This window comes from Triticum aestivum, chromosome 7A (assembly GCF_018294505.1).
Source record: "Triticum aestivum cultivar Chinese Spring chromosome 7A, IWGSC CS RefSeq v2.1, whole genome shotgun sequence".
NCBI lineage: Eukaryota > Viridiplantae > Streptophyta > Magnoliopsida > Poales > Poaceae > Triticum > Triticum aestivum.
In genome coordinates this window covers 171540546-171556699 of record NC_057812.1, presented here as the reverse complement: position 1 = coordinate 171556699, position 16154 = coordinate 171540546, and positions in this window count along the sequence as shown.

Here is a 16154-nt window from a genome sequence, read left to right as displayed (position 1 = left end):
TAAGCATCACATCCCCAAACTTTAAGAAATGACAGCTTAGGTTTCTTGCTAAACCATAGTTTATATGGTGTCATCTCAACGGATTTAGATGGTGCCCTATTTAACATGATTGCAGCCGTCTCTAAAGCATAACCCCAAAATGACAGCGGTAAATTGGTAAGAGACATCATAGATCACACCATATCTAATAAAGTATGGTTACGACGTTCGGACACACCATTACGCTATGGTGTTCCAGGTGGCGTGAGTTGCGAAACTATTCCACATTGTTTCAAATGAAGACCAAACTCATAACTCAAATATTCACCTCCACGATCAGATCATAGAAACTTTATTTTCTTGTTACGATGATTTTCCACTTCACTCTGAAATTCTTTGAACTTTTCAAATGTTTCAGACTTATGTTTCATCAAGTAGATATACCCATATCTGCTCAAATCATCTGTGAAGGTCAGAAAATAATGTTACCCGCCGCGAGCCTCGACACTCATCGGACCGCATACATCAGTATGTATTATTTCCAATAAGTCCGTTGCTCGCTCCATCGTTTCGGAGAACGGAGTCTTAGTCATCTTGCCCATGAGGCATGGTTCACAAGCATCAAGTGATTCATAATGAAGTGATTCCAAAAGCCCATCAGCATGGAGTTTCTTCATGCGCTTTACACCAATATGACCTACATGGCAGTGCCACAAATAAGTTGCACTATCATTATTAACTTTGCATCTTTTGGCTTCAATATTATGAATATGTGTATCACTAGAATCGAGATTCAACAAAAATAGACCACTCATCAAGGGTCCATGACCATAAAAGATATTACTCATATAAATAGAACAACCATTATTCTCTGATTTAAATGAATAACTGTCTCGCATCAAACAAGATCCAGATATAATTTTCATGCTCAACGCTGGCACCAAATAACAATTATTTAGGTCTAAAACTAATCTCGATAGTAGATGTAGAGGTAGCGTGCCGACGGCGATCACATCCACTCTGGAACCATTTCCCACGCGCATCGTCACCTCGTCCTTAGCCAATCTTCATTTAATCCGTAGCCCCTCTTTCGAGTTGCAAATATGAGCAACAAAACCAGTATCAAATACCCAGGCGCTACTACGAGCATTAGTAAGGTACACATCAATAACATGTATATCAAATATACCTTTCACTTTGCCATCCTTCTTATCCGTCAAATACTTGGGGCAGTTTCGCTTCCAGTGACCAGTCCCTTTGAAGTAGAAGCACTTAGTCTCAGGCTTAGGTCTAGACTTGGGCTTCTTCACTTGAGCAGCAACTTGCTTTCCGTTCTTCTTGAAGTTTCCCTTCTCCCCCTTTGCCCTCTTTCTTGAAACTAGTGGTCTTGTTAACCATCAACACTTGATGCTCCTTCTTGATATCTACCTCCGCAGCCTTTAGCATCGTGAAGAGCTTGGGAATTGTCTTTTCCATCCCTTGCATATTATAGTTCATCATGAAGCCTTTATAGCTTGGTGGCAGTGATTGAAGAACTCTGTCAATGACACTATCATATGGAAGATAAACTCCCAGCTGAGTCAAGTGGTTATGGTATCCAGACATTCTGAGTATGTGTTCACCGACAGAACTATTCTCCTCCATTTTGCAGCTGTAGAACTTGTTGGAGACTTCATATCTCTCAACTCGGGCATTTGCTTGAAATATTAACTTCAACTCCTGGAACATCTCATATGCTCCATGACGTTCAAAATGTCTTTGAAGTCCCGACTCTAAGCCGTAAAGCATGGCACACTGAACTATCGAGTAGTCATCAGCTTTGCTCTGCCAGACGTTCATAACGTCCGAAGTTGCTCCTGCAGCTGGTCTTGCACCTTGCGGTGCTTACATGATGTAATTCTTCTGTGCAGCAATGAGGATAATCCTAAAGTTACGGACCCAGTCTGTGTAGTTGCTACCATCATCTTTCAACTTAGCTTTCTCTAGGAACACATTAAAATTCAAGGGAACGGTAGCATGAGCCATTGATCTACAACAAAATAGACATGCAAATACTATCAGGTACTAATTTCATGATAAATTAAAGTTCAATTAATCATATTACTTAAGAACTCCCACTTAGATAGACATCCCTCTAGTCATCTAATTGATCACGTGATCCATATCAAGTAAACCATGTCCTATCATTGATACGCCTCCAACGTATCTACTTTTCCAAACACTTTTGCCCTTGTTTTGGACTCTAACTTGCATGATTTGAATGGAACTAACCCGGACTGACGATGTTTTCAGCAGAATTGCCATGGTGTTATTTTTGTGCAGAAATAAAAGTTCTCGAAATGACTTAAAAATCAACGGAGAATATTTTTGGACTATATAAAAAATACTGGCGAAAGAATCAAGGCTAGGGGCCCACACCCTGTCCACGAGGGTGGGGGGCGCGCCTACCCCCTGGGCGTGCCCCCTGCCTCGTGGGCCCCTTGGTGCTCCACCGACCTCAACTCCAACTCTATATATTCACGTTCGAGGAGAAAAAAATCAGAGAGAAGGATTCATCGCGTTTTACGATACGGAGCCGCTGCCAAGCCCTAATCTCTCTCGGGAGGGCTGATCTGGAGTCCGTTCGGGCTCCGGAGAGGGGAATCCGTCGCCATCGTCATCATCGACCTTCCTCCATCACCAATTTCATGATGCTCACCGACGTGCGTGAGTAATTCCATCGTAGGCTTGCTAGACGGTGATGGGTTGGATGAGATTTATCATGTAATCGAGTTATTTTTGTTAGGGTTTGATCCCTAGTATCCATTATGTTCTGAGATTGATGTTGCTATGACTTTGCCATGCTTAATGCTTGTCACTAGGGCCTGAGTGCCATGATTTCAGATCTGAACCTATTATGTTTTCATGAATATATGTGAGCTCTTGATCCTATCTTGCAAGTCTATAGTCACCTATTATGTGTTATGATCCGTTAACCCCGAAGTGACAATAATCGGGATACTTACCGGCGATGACCGTAGTTTGAGGAGTTCATGTATTCACTAAGTGTTAATGCTTTGGTCTGATACTCTATTAAAAGGAGGCCTTAATATACCTTAGTTTCCAATAGGACCCCGCTACCACGGGAGGGTAGGACAAAAGATGTCATGCAAGTTCTTTTCCATAAGGACGTATGACTATATTCGAAATACATGCCTACATTACATTGATGAACTGGAGCTAGTTCTGTGTCACCCTATGTTATAACTATTGCATGAGGAATCACATCCGACATAATTATCCATCACTGATCCATTGCCTATGAGCTTTTCACATATTGATCTTTGCTTAGTTACTTTTCCGTTGCCACTATTACTTTTGCCACCGTTACCGTTACTTCCATACTACTTTGCTACTAAATACTTTGCTACAGATATTAAGTTTTCCAAGTGTGGTTGAATTGACAACTCAGCCGCTAATACTTGAGAATATTCTTTGGCTCCCCTTGTGTCGAATCAATAATTTTGGGTTGAATACTCTACCCTCGAAAACTATTGCGATCCCCTATACTTGTGGGTTATCAAGACTATTTTATGGCGCCGTTGCCGAGGAGCATAGCTCTATTCTTTGAGTCACTTGGGATTTATATCTGCTGATCACTATGAAGAACTTGAAAGATAAAAGAACCAAGATTTATCCCTCGACTACGAGGGGAGGTAAGGAACTGCCATCTGGCTTTGCACTTGATTCACCTTCTATTTTGAGTAAACTCGCGACACCTACTCCTGCTATTCATTCTGATATGTCGCATGTTATTGATGATGGCACTTCTGCTTTGCATGATACTTATGATGAAAGTACTTCTATGCTTGATACTACTATGCCATTAGGCGAATTTCTTGATGAACAACTTGCTTGGGTTAGAGAGAATGAAATTATTGAAACCGATAATATTGATGAAAGTGATGATGAAAATTCTCCCCCTAGATATGAATTGCCCGTTGTGCCTAAGGGTTATGTTATGGATGAAGAAACTGCTAGAGACTTTTTAGCTTGCAATGATAGATATGATCTTAAGAAATTATTAGCTAAGCTTAAAGAAAAATCTTTGAATGCTAGAATGAAATATGACACTACTTTTGCTACTTCACCTATCTGTATTTCCGATAAGGATTATGATTTCTCTGTCGACCCTGAGTTAATTAATTTGGTTGAATCTGATCCTTTTTATGGCTATGAATCTAAAATTGTTGCGGCACATCTTACTAAATTAAATGATATAGCCACCCTATTCACTAATGATGAGAAAACTCGCTACTATTATATCCTTAAGTTATTTCCGTTCTCATTAAAGGGTGATGCTAAAACATGGTTTAATTCTCTTGATCCTGGTTGTGTGCATAGTCCCCAGGATATGATTTATTACTTTTCTGCTAAATATTTCCCCGCTCATAGGAAACAAGCTGCCTTAAGGGAAATATATAATTTTGTGCAAATTGAAGAAGAGAGTCTCCCACAAGCTTGGGGGAGGCTTCTCCAATTACTTAATGCTTTGCCCGATCATCCTCTCAAGAAAAATGAAATACTTGATATCTTTTACAATGGACTAACCAATGCTTCCAGAGACCACCTGGATAGTTGTGTTGGTTGTGTTTTCAGGGAAAGAACTGTTGATCAAGTTGAATTGCTATTGAATAATATGTTGAGTAATGAAAATGATTGGACACTTCCTGAACCAACTCCAAAGAAAAGGGGTATTCTATTTCTCAGTCCTGAAGATATGCAAGAGGCAAAGAAATGTATGAAAGAAAAGGGTATTAATGCTGAAGATGTAAGAATTTACGACCTATTGAAGAAATACATGGTCTTGATAACCCGACACAGGTAGTGAAGGTAATTTCTCTCTATAGATTTGATGAAGGTGATATTCCTCGTTAATAAGTCTGCTAGCCAATGCTTGGATGAGTTTGATAATTTTATTGTTAAACAAGAAAACTTCAATGCTTATGTTGGTAGAAAATTGAAACACAATGTTTATATGATTGAACACTTGAGTGATTATATATCTAGAGTTAAATGTGAACTTAAAATTATTAGTAAACATGCTTCTATGGTTACCACTCAAGTAGAACAAGTACTTAAGGCTTAGAATGATTTGATCAATGAATTAAATAATAAGAAAAATGATAATATTGTTCAAGTTGTGACTAGAGGGGGTAAAATGACCCAGGAACCTCTGTATCCTGAGGGCCACCCTAAGAGAACTGAGCAAGATTCTCAGAGAACTAATGTTGATGCACCTAGTTCTTCTGAGAAGAAGAAAAAGAAAAATGATAGAACTTTGCATGCTTCTAGTGAACATGTTGTTGACACACCTGAGAATCCCAATGATATTTCTATTTCCGATGCTGAAACACAATCTAGTGATGAACATGAACCTAGTGATAATTTTAATAATGATGTTTATGTTGATGCTCAACCTAGCAATAACAATGATGTAGAGATTGAACCTACTGTTGATCTTGATAACCCACAATCAAAGAATCAATGTTATGATAAGAGAGACTTCGTAGCTAGGAAGCATGGTAAAGAAAGAGAACCATGGGTTCAAAAACCCATGCCTTTTCCTCCTAAACCCTCCAAGAAAAAGGATGATGAGGATTTTGAGCGCTTTGCCGAAATGATTAGACCTATCTTTTTGCGTATGCATTTGACTGATATGCTTAAAATGAACCCTTATGCTAAGTACATGAAGGATATTGTTACTAATAAAAGAAAGATACCGGAAGCTGAAATTTCCACCATGCTTGCTAACTACACTTTTAAAGGTGGAATACCAAAGAAACTAGGAGATCCCAGAGTACCAACTTACCATGCTCCATTAAGAGAAACTATGTTAAAACTGCTTTATGTGATCTCGGAGCCAATGTTAGTGTTATGCCTCTCTCTTTATATCGTAGACTTGATTTGAATAAGTTGACACCTACTAAAATATCTTTGCAAATGGATAATAAATCAACTGCTATACCTGTCAGTATTTGTGAGGATGTGACTGTTGTGGTTGCAAACGTTACTATTTTAACGAACTTTGTTATTCTTGATATTCCCGAGGATGATAATATGTCTATTATTCTTGGTAGACCCTTTCTGAATACTGCAGGGGCTGTTGTTGATTGCAACAAAGGCAATGTCACTTTTCATGTTAATGGTAATGAGCATACGGTACACTTTCTAAGGAAACAACCTCAAGTCCATAGAATCAATTCTATTGGAAAAATTTCAACGATTATTATTGGAGGTTTTGAATTTCCTCTTCCTACTATCAATAAGAAATATGATATTCTTATTGTTGGGGATGTGCATATCCCCATTGAGGTAACCTAGTGTTATTCAAAAATTCTCCGGTTTCATGCGATTCGGAATGAGTTTGTTAACAAGACTTGATCAACCTTGTTAGTGGATTCCTTTTGATGAGCATGAGATGGATGAAGTTAGAAAACACAAATTTCTGTACCCTCTTTTTACTTTCTGTTATTTAGATTTAATAAAGCAAACATAGTATTTTCTGTCTGTTTTCTGAATTATCCTTGCAATAAAAAATACCCTGAAAATAAAAGTTCTCCAAATGTCCCGAAAATGAAATATGATTTTTTGTCGAATATTTAAGAATTATTGGCACTGAGAACACACCAGAGGGGGCAACCACCTGGCCACGAGGGTGCAGGGTGCGCCCTACCCCCTGGGCGCGCTGCCTGCCTCGTGGGCCTCTCGTGGCCCCCTCCACTTATTCTTGTACCCACACACTTCATCTTCCTCCAGAAAAAATCCTCCACCATCTCAAACCCGAGTTCTAGCTCATTTTGCTGCCATTTTCGATCTCCTTGCTCAAAGCTCCATTCACAAAACTGCTTTGGGGGATTGTTCTTCGGTATGTGACTCCTCCAATGGCCCAATTAGTTTTTGTTCTAGTGCTTTATTTATTGAATTTTTTTGCTGCTTAGGTGACACTGTTCTTGAGCTTTCATGTCAAAATTATATGGTCCCAAGTAGTTTTAATGCATGATATGGCCTCTAGGCACTTGTGGGAGTAGTTGCTATCAATCTTGTTGAGTTTGGTTCACTTTTATTTTGAGTTACTAAAACTTTCAGAATTTTTTCATAGGAAGAAATATGTTTAGGAAAATGTACCAAGGTGGTTCCTCAAGGAAGCAAGGACCCAGGCCCGTGATACGTGAGCCGGACTATGAATTACCAAGAGAAGCTCAAGTGCGGCCTTGTGAATGGCCGTCAGAAGATTTTATGGTCCAAGCAGGAATTAACGAGGAATTTGACGCGTATGTGCGTAATGCTAAACTTGAGGACTTCGTGTCAGATAAGTGCCCCCAATATTATCACCTAACTGATTCCTTTGTGAGAAGGTTTAAATTGACATCATCACGCAATTCTCACACTGTCCTATTTGGTCTCTATGATAAATCTTATACCATGGACTTAGAAGATTTTAATACTGCTTGTAAACTCCAGCAGCGGGGTAATGTTAGTGAACCTCGCAAATCTGAATTTAAATAATTTCTTGCTAGTATCACTGTGGGAGAATCTAGAGAAATAACACAAGCTACCATAGGGAGCATTCATTTTCCTGCCATACATTATTTTGCTCTCTTTATAGGTAGATGCATTAATGGTAAGGATGAGGCATGTCACATGTGTGTTCCCGATCTTAGTGTTCTCAAGAGTGTTGTATTAGGAGATAAACAATACAACTTGGGGGCTATTGTTGCATGTAGGTTGCATCTTAACGGTTTAAGTGGAGATTTGTTTGGTGGAATTTATGCAACCCGTTTGGCTAATTTTCTTGATGTACCCGCACATGAAAATGATATGGAGTTGCCTCCCGCTTATCTAGATTTTAATGCTATGGTTCGCCATCCGTTTATTGAGAGGAATGCACAACCTCTCCAGTATCGACTAATCTTTGACAGGCATCGCATTGTCCATGTTGCTCTCCCTGCTCCTGCTTTCTTTGACTTTCAGACAAAAGGGAGATATGTTATAACCAGGGAGGAGGCGAATGAGTACGAGAGGAGGATGGAGGCAGCTCACCTCCAAGCTGCAGCTCTTCAGGCAGTAGCTGCTGCATCTCAGTACGATCCCAGCTTCAACTTTGGATATCCACCAGGCCAGCCGTGGCCCTAGACCAACCTAGGCCAAAAGCCTAAGCTTGGGGGAGTAAGTATTTTTCACCGACATTACGTTCATGTTCACACACTCATGTCAGTTGTCGGTGCTCATACTTTTTCATTGTATCATCCATGCTAGTTTATTTTCTCTTTTAAGCTTTCTTCTTGTGTGTTTGAAAAACCTTAAGAAAAAAAAATTAGTTGTAGCTTTTAGCTAGTTTACTTTCCATGCCTGTAGTAGTAATATTAAAAGAAAACCCAAAAAGATTTCTCGTTCTTCTTTTGTTTGTTGGGAGCTTTCCCGTGTAAATAGTTTTATTTCTTTTCTTTTGCGGTCGAGAGGAGAAGACCATAATGAAAATGTTGAGTGGCTCTTATATGCATTATTGTTGATCTAACAGAGAGCCCATATTACCTTGTCTTCTCCCTTGAATTGAATGCTTGCAGATTCTAGCTTAGTCCAATGCATGTGCACTATTATTATTATCCACGCCGTTCGGTTGTGCAAGTGAAATGCAATAATGACGATATATGATGAACTGATTGAGATGAGAGAAGATGGTATGAACTCGACCTATCTTGTTTTTGTAAATATGATTAGTTCATCGTTCCTGATTCAGCCTATTATGAATGAAACATGTTTGCAATGACAATTAGAGATTATAGTTGCTCATGCCATGCTTAAGTAGCTAGGAGTTTATAATGGTTTACCTTGCGTGCCAACATGCTATTAAAATGGTTGTGATATGGTATGATAGGGTGGTATCCTCCTTTGAACAATTCGAGTGGCTTGACTTGGCACATGTTCACGCATGTAGTTGAAGCAAAATCAACATAGCCTCCATGATATTTATGTTCATGGTGGTGTCGGATTTCGGGTTCCGGCAGACCCTTGAGGTTCGAACACTGGGGTGCGCGCGGAGATTTCGCCTCCTACCAACCTGTACCCCTCCGCCTTGCTAAGATCTAAGCCATGGGGAGAACAACACAAGAGACACAGGGTTTTATACTGGTTCGGGCCACCGTTGTGGTGTAATACCCTACTCCAGTGTGTGGTGTGGTGGATTGCCTCTTGGGCTGATGATGATGAGCAATACAAGGAAGAACGGCCTCGCGAGGGTCTGTTCTTGGCTGGGGTGATGAACTGCTGGGAGGAGTCTAGTCACCCTTCTCTCTCTCTCTCTCTCTCTCTCTCTCTCTCTCTCTCTCTCTCTCTCTCTCTCTCTCTCTCTCTTTTCTCGATTGTTTATCTTGATCTCTCCCTCTGATTCGATCTCCAACCTCCAACCTCCCCGATCATGTGGGTGGCTGGTCCTATTTATAGAGGCCCTGGTCCTCTTCCCAAATATCGAGCGGGAAGGGAGCCAACAATGGCGGGCTAATTTGAAGGGGGACAGCTAGTACCAGCTATCCTGACAAAAGTAGTCTTCGCCTGCACAAAGCTCTGGTGGTGACACCGTCTTGGGCTCCACAATGACCTCCGTCTTGCAGTCCTCCTGGTCTTGGTCTTGTTGCACCGAAATGGCAACCTTTGCCTGATGCCTCGGTACTCCGCGGCTGCGCTTGCTCCCTTTGCACCAAAGAGGAAAGGAGGACACTACGCGGGCTGGCGCCCGCCTGACGCCCTTGGTCGTCATGGCTTGCGTCACGGGCACCTCATGAGGTACCCCGCCTTGATCTCTCCGCCTCCTCGCGAGCCAGCCTGATGAGGCCGTGCCTGAGGAAGCTCCGTGTCGTCCGCCCCGCGAGGCTTGGCCCCTCGCGAGGGTCTTGGGTCTGTGTTGATGAAGATGGGCCGTGTTGGGCCCCCCTTTGAGCCACGCCGCAGGCCGCAGGTAGGCAAGTCTGGGGACCCCCGTTCCCAAAACGCCGATAGTAGCCCCCGGGCCCAAGGCGCGCCCGGACTTGGCCGTGCAGGGAGGCTGAAGGGCAAGAGCGAAGCGCCACGGACCCTAACAGCCTGCGGCCTTGGGCGCCGCGTGGCGGTTGATTGGACGTGAGCGCCTTAGCAACCGTGCGAGTTGATAAAGGAGTGGCATCCACCTAGGCTTTGCTTTTTTGCTTTCTCCGGTTGCTGCTCAGATCCCCTTTCTTGCGCCTCTCCTTCCTTCCTCCAAAATTTCCAGATCTACTCCGACCGCATGACCTAGGAAGCCATGGCGCATCGTCAGCCCCCGGCCGTAGCTTGGTACTCGTCTGCCCTGGACTCGCCGAACGTGTCAGAGGCGAGCCTTGCCCGGTTGCGCTAGATGGCGGCAGCGCGGGGCATTGACGGGGCGAAGGTGTTCAAGGCCGGCTCCGCCACCCCTGAGGGTCAAGGGAGCACCTTCTATCCATTCTTCGTAAGTGCCATTGCTGCTGGCCTGGTGCCTCCCTTCTCCGAGTTCTTCTTCTCTGTCCTCCGCCATTATAAGCTACAGGCTTTGCATCTCCACCCCAACTCCGTCCTTCTCCTAGCAATCTTCGCCTATTACTGCGAGGCTCACGTAGGGGTGCAGCCCTCAGTGGCCTTGCTGCGCCACTATTCTACCTCCGGACATCTCGCGGTCCTGCTTCCGCATGCGCGAGCTTCATCGCGTACGGTGGCGCCATTGCCATCTCGAACCCCGGGAAAAGGATTGAGGGCTTCAGGAGCAAGTGGGTCTTGGCGGATGCTGGGCGCATCCACCCTCGGCTGATCTTGCCCACGGAGCAGCCCACGAGCTCCAGCGATTGGGGTCGAGCGGAGCTCGCGGACCCCCGCGCGAAGCTGGTGTTGGAGAAGATGGACGATGATCTGAGGCCGGCCAACATGGCGGCGGCGAAGCTGACCGGCGTGTCGCTGCTGAGGGAATTCCTGGAGCACCAGCTGGCTCCGCTTCGGTAGTACTCACTTCCGATGTGGAGGCCCCATCCGAGCCCCGGGCCTTGGCCGACGGAGATCTGGCTGCGGTCCTCCAATCTCTGGTCGGGGGCGATGTGGCAAGGTTGGGGGGCGCTCCTACGCCCTTGTTCCTCCGCGACGACTGGGAGCAGGTAGTGGAGTCCATGCCCGTCTTCAACGGGGACGGGCCCGTGCCCATGGAAACTTCCGGGAAATCGGTGGATGTGTCCTTCGATGACTCTAGCGAAGAGGAGGGAGGAGGGGAGCGGGAAAAAGGGCCTGACTCCGAGGCGACTGACGGAGAGTCGAGGGCTCCCCTCCCCCGGCGCAGGTCCCGCGTTCTCCGCCTCTCTCCGAGCAATGACAACGAGGATGATGACGAGCAGGACGGCGGGAGCTTGCCCCCGATCCCGAAGAAGGACAGGACCTGGCTGATCTCCCGCGGGTCTGCCCCAGCCCTGAGGCGGACCGCAGACGCACCTTCCGCTTCCAAGCTCCCCGAGGTTGACCCTTCCAGTCGGCTTTCAGGCTTCAAATTTGGCCGGAGGCCGCTCGAGCTCACTGGCGATGACCCATAAGTGTTTGATTCTTGTCTTTATTTCTTGTTCTGCTTCTGAGGCTTGACGTCCGCATCTCTTGGATAGGCTGGCGCCCATAGCAAAGAAGCCGAAGGGAGCTCCTAAGGTTCCATCCGTGGTAGCGCTTCTGCCCGCGAAGGAGGGTGACCGCGATGCACAGATTTCTCCTGCCCGGTCGTCCTCGCGAGGCCTGGCTGAGCCGGCTGGGGTGAGCTCAGCCCCCACGGCCCAAGTGACTCCTGAGGTGTCCTTGCCTGCCACCGCCACTACAGCCGTTGGGGCGCAGCAGACTCCGCCTCAGGATGCTGTGGTCGCGCTGCCGCCTTCTCCTCCTACTCCACCGGCTGCTGTCTCTTCGACTCCTTCTGCCGTTCTGGATCGTGCTGCTGCTGAGCTGGACCGACTGTGGCAGGATCTTCTTGGCGCCGACCCTCACTTGGTGGCCGGGCGCTTGGAGCTGGCTTCAGGATGGGTTTGCTCCGACGCTTCGATTCGGGCGGCGCTGGTCCAGGCCTCGACGGCTTGCGATGAGGAGAAGCAGGCCGTCCTTGAGGCGAAGGCTGCTCGTGACGCAACCCTGGGGGAGGTGGTTGACGTCCGTGGTCGCTGCAAGGCGCTGGAGGACGAGCTGCATGGCCTGCGGGACCAGCTCGCGAAAGAGGCCCGCCTTCGCCAAGAGCAGGAAGAAGGCGTGAAGGCTCGCGAGGCGGCCGTCAAGGAGAGGGAGGTCAAGCTCAGGAAGCGCCGCGACCACCTAGGCGCGCTGGAGCAGGAGTTGGGGGCGAGGAAGGCCGACCTGGACGACAAGGCCCTGGTTCTTGCCGAGGACCGCGTGGCCTTCACGGAGATGGAGGCGAAGGCTCGCTCCTCGCCGAGGATGCTTTACGACAGCGGCCTGGAGAGCCCACTGGCTGGCGCCGAGGACGGCCCCGCCAAGCTGCTTCCCTTCCTGGTTCATGCTCTTGAAGATGTCGCCCTTGGCCTTGGCCCCACGGCCGAGGCCGAGGCGCGTGTCCTGTCTTCTGCAGCACTGACGCGGGTCCTCACCCACATCTACCTTCACGATCCCGGCGTCGACCTCGACAGCCTGCTGGAGCCAGTAATCAGGGAGCGTGCTGCTGCCGCTACCGGGGCCGTGAAGGGTCGCGCGGAGGCTCTGCTGGGGAAGTTCCGGGCCTTCAGTACCAAGCCGAAGCCAGGCGCTGCCGACCCCACTACTCCATGAGGCGAACCCACTCCGCGCTACTCCACCGCCGACAAGTGACTCCGTTGTGGCTCCTGTCCTACCTTTAATTCCTGCACATGTATCATGCCTCGGGGAGGCATTTAAACTTGCGTTTGGCATTAAGATAATAGTGTGAACTGTAATATTTGCTTTTGAATTCCTTGAAATTTGCGTTTTTCCTTCCTACTTGCTTATGTTCTACGCCGGCAGAGCCTGGCCCCGCGCATGCCTCACCCAGCGTCAGTCCTGACCGGAAACCAGGACGGGGCCAAGGAGTGAGGGGCTACGTGACAAGTTAGGCTCCTGAGTCGCGATGCTCAGGAGTCCCCCTTGGTGCACGAACAGCAAGTAGGGAGGTGTGATGTGGGTGGATCTACCGTTCTATGTCTGCAGAGCCTGGCCGCGCACATACCTCAACCGCCGTTAGCCTTTCGGAACTAAGGAGTAAGGGGCTACGTGACCAGTTAGGCTCCTGAGTCGCGATGCTCAGGAGTCCCCCTTGACACTCAAATGGCCTTCGTACCTTGGCTCCGCTCGGGGAGAGACGCCCGACGAACCAGGCCCGGGGGGACCTGGCTAGGCGGCGTGCATCTGGGTGTGACCCAGGCGCAGCCCCCGTGCCCAGCCCCCTCGCGCGACACTCCCGAGGGGAGGCGTTACGATGAGGCTAGACACTGAGCTCTGGGCTCCCTGAGGTTGATGCGGCCCGAGGGCCACCCTCAGTTGTTTATCACCAGTGCGGAGCATAGCGCTTCCGTATGTGTACGGGCATAGCCACTCCTCGACAGTGTCGTCAGCCAGCGCGGAGCATGGTGCTTCCACTGGTACGTGGGAGGGCCCCCCTCCGGGAGGAGCCCCCCGGGGCGTGTACAACCCCGCCCTGACACGTGGCTGGCACGGTAGGGCCTGGCGAGGTGTATCTGGGCACCCGTGAGCCAGCGCGGGACTCACGGGGCCCTACCTCTAGGCGGGTTGCGCCTGGCACTGGACCTTATCTTGTGATGTGTCCCTGCAAATTTGGTTAGATGCCGGCACTCTACGTCCTCGGGTCCCGGCCCTCGAGCTGGTCTTAGCCGTCGCTGGTATGCCAGGTCGCGATGCCGTGGATAAGGCCAGAGGGTGAGGGCTGGAGAGCCAGTAAGAGCCCTGAGTCGCGATGCTCAAGTACCCCCCCCTTTAACGTGCAAGTGGTCGGCATGGAGAAGAAGAGGTGCCGTGGACCGGCATCAAATAATCAAGCATGGTGGGTTGAATGCATAACCGGAAATAAACGCAAATGGGATACATGCCGCTGGGTCTGGCCCAAGCGACTTGGGGATCATGCAGCCCGAGGGGCGCCCCCAGCAAGGTAAGCTAACAACATGAAATAAAAGGGATACACGCTGCAGGGACAGAACCACGTGGCCTGGGAATAATGCAGCCCTGGGGGCGCTCCCAGCTGGAAGTTAAACTTGAAAGATGTCACCTGATGACGTTGAGGATGAAGGGGTGTTGGTGTAGCAGACTCGGTGGGCTGCGGAAGCTGATCCTGACGAGCCCCCAGGACCAGGGGCCTCGGGAGGCTCTGGAGGCGCTGGCGGCTCCTCGTGGACCATCTCCATCCCCGCCAGGGCTGCGGAACGCCTGGCCTCTTGTGCCTCCGTGATGCCCCTCATGAGGCGCTGGTACGTGGCAGCCGCGTTCGGCAAGCCGTAAGGCATGCGAACGTAGCTGTGGGGTGGACCTCCGCAGCGCCCCACTCGCGAGGGCCAAAGGGGCTCCAGAGAGGTGACTCGGTTGAGCCCTGGTATGTCGATGCAGACGCGCAGCCCACCATCCTCGCCTGGATGGGGAGCCACTGCTGGTAGGCGGCGGCCGCCTTTCATGACTCTTGACTCCTGTAGCTCCTGAATGGCCTTGCTGACGAACTCCTGAGGGTCTGGCTCTCCTTGCCTTACTCCTTCTTGAGGGAAACGTGCTTCGAAACACACCTCCATGTGGTGCCCAAGCGCCTCCCTCGTGACCCCAGCTAGGTCGGTGGCCCTCCAGGGGAGAGCCCCCGAGCCCTGCCTGAGGAGGGCGCTAGGCGCGCTTTCCTATGTGATGGAAGGAGGTTCCCCCTGGGCAGGCACGGGCCCAGAGGGGCCTGCCTCCTGAGGGGCCGGGCCGGACGATGTCTTCTTCTTCTTGGGGGCGGTCTCGGGAAGCCTCTTGCTTCCGCGATCCGGGTCTTCCAGTGACTCGGCCTGAAAGGCTCGTTCCAGGGAACACACCGCGCCCTTCTCTTCACAGGGCACCGTGATGACTCTGCCACTTCCTGGCATCTTGAGGACGTTGTAGCCGTGGTGAGTTACGGCCATGAACTTGGCCAGCGCTGGGTACCCAAGGATGGCGTTGTACGGCAGGCGAATGTGAGCGACGTCGAAGTCGATGAGCTCGGTGCGGTAGTTGTCGCGTGCCCCGAAGGTGACAGGGAGGCGGACCTGCCCAATCGGGACCGTGGAGCCGTTGGTGATTCCGTAGAAAGGCTTGGTTGGCTGAAGCTGGCTATAGGGCACTTGGAGATTGTTGAATGTTTCCACGGACAGGACGTTGAGCCCTGCCCCGCCATCGATGAGGGTCCTGGTGACCACCACGTTGCTGATGATTGGGGAACAAAGCATCGGGAGGACTCCGGCTGTAGCCGCACACTTGAGCTGATCTGCTGAGCTGAACGTGATGGTGCATGCCGACCACCTGAGAGGGCGCATGGCTTCAAGCTTGGGGAGGACTGCATTCACTTCACGGGCGAACTTCTTGAAGATGCGTTGAGAGGCTGGGGCTTGAGCCCCGCCCAGGATGCAGGCGATCACGCGCGGCTCCTGAAAGCCCCCAACGCCCTCGTCCTGGTGGCGGTCCTCGTTTCTCCTTGGCTGCGGCGGCAGCGGAGGGAGGCCTGCGTTGCCTTGCGGGCGATCCTCGCGAGGCTGATCCCTCCAGTCTCCCTCGCGAGGCGGGTCTTGCCAGCGATCCTCGCGAGGTTGATCGCGCCACCCTTGGCGCAGACCACGGTCTTCCCAGCATCCTGCATTCCTTCCTCCTCCTCGACCGTAGCCCCGGTCACCGCAGTCGGGGCGACGGCCGATCCTTCCTTCTCGCACGGCTCAGAGCTCTTGGCATTCATTGGTGTTGTGGGTGTGGAGGTCATGGTACACACAGTACCGACTTCCCTTGGAAGGTTCGGGCTGATCTCTGCCCCGCTTGGTGTCTGGTTCTGCCGCGAGCACGGCAGCCCCCTTGCGCTTCACATCCTTGGCCTTGGGCTTCTTCTCTTCTGGGTCTGCGGCAGACAACTCGAGGAGGGAGAGACGCCCTTCCTTAGCCCTGACGCA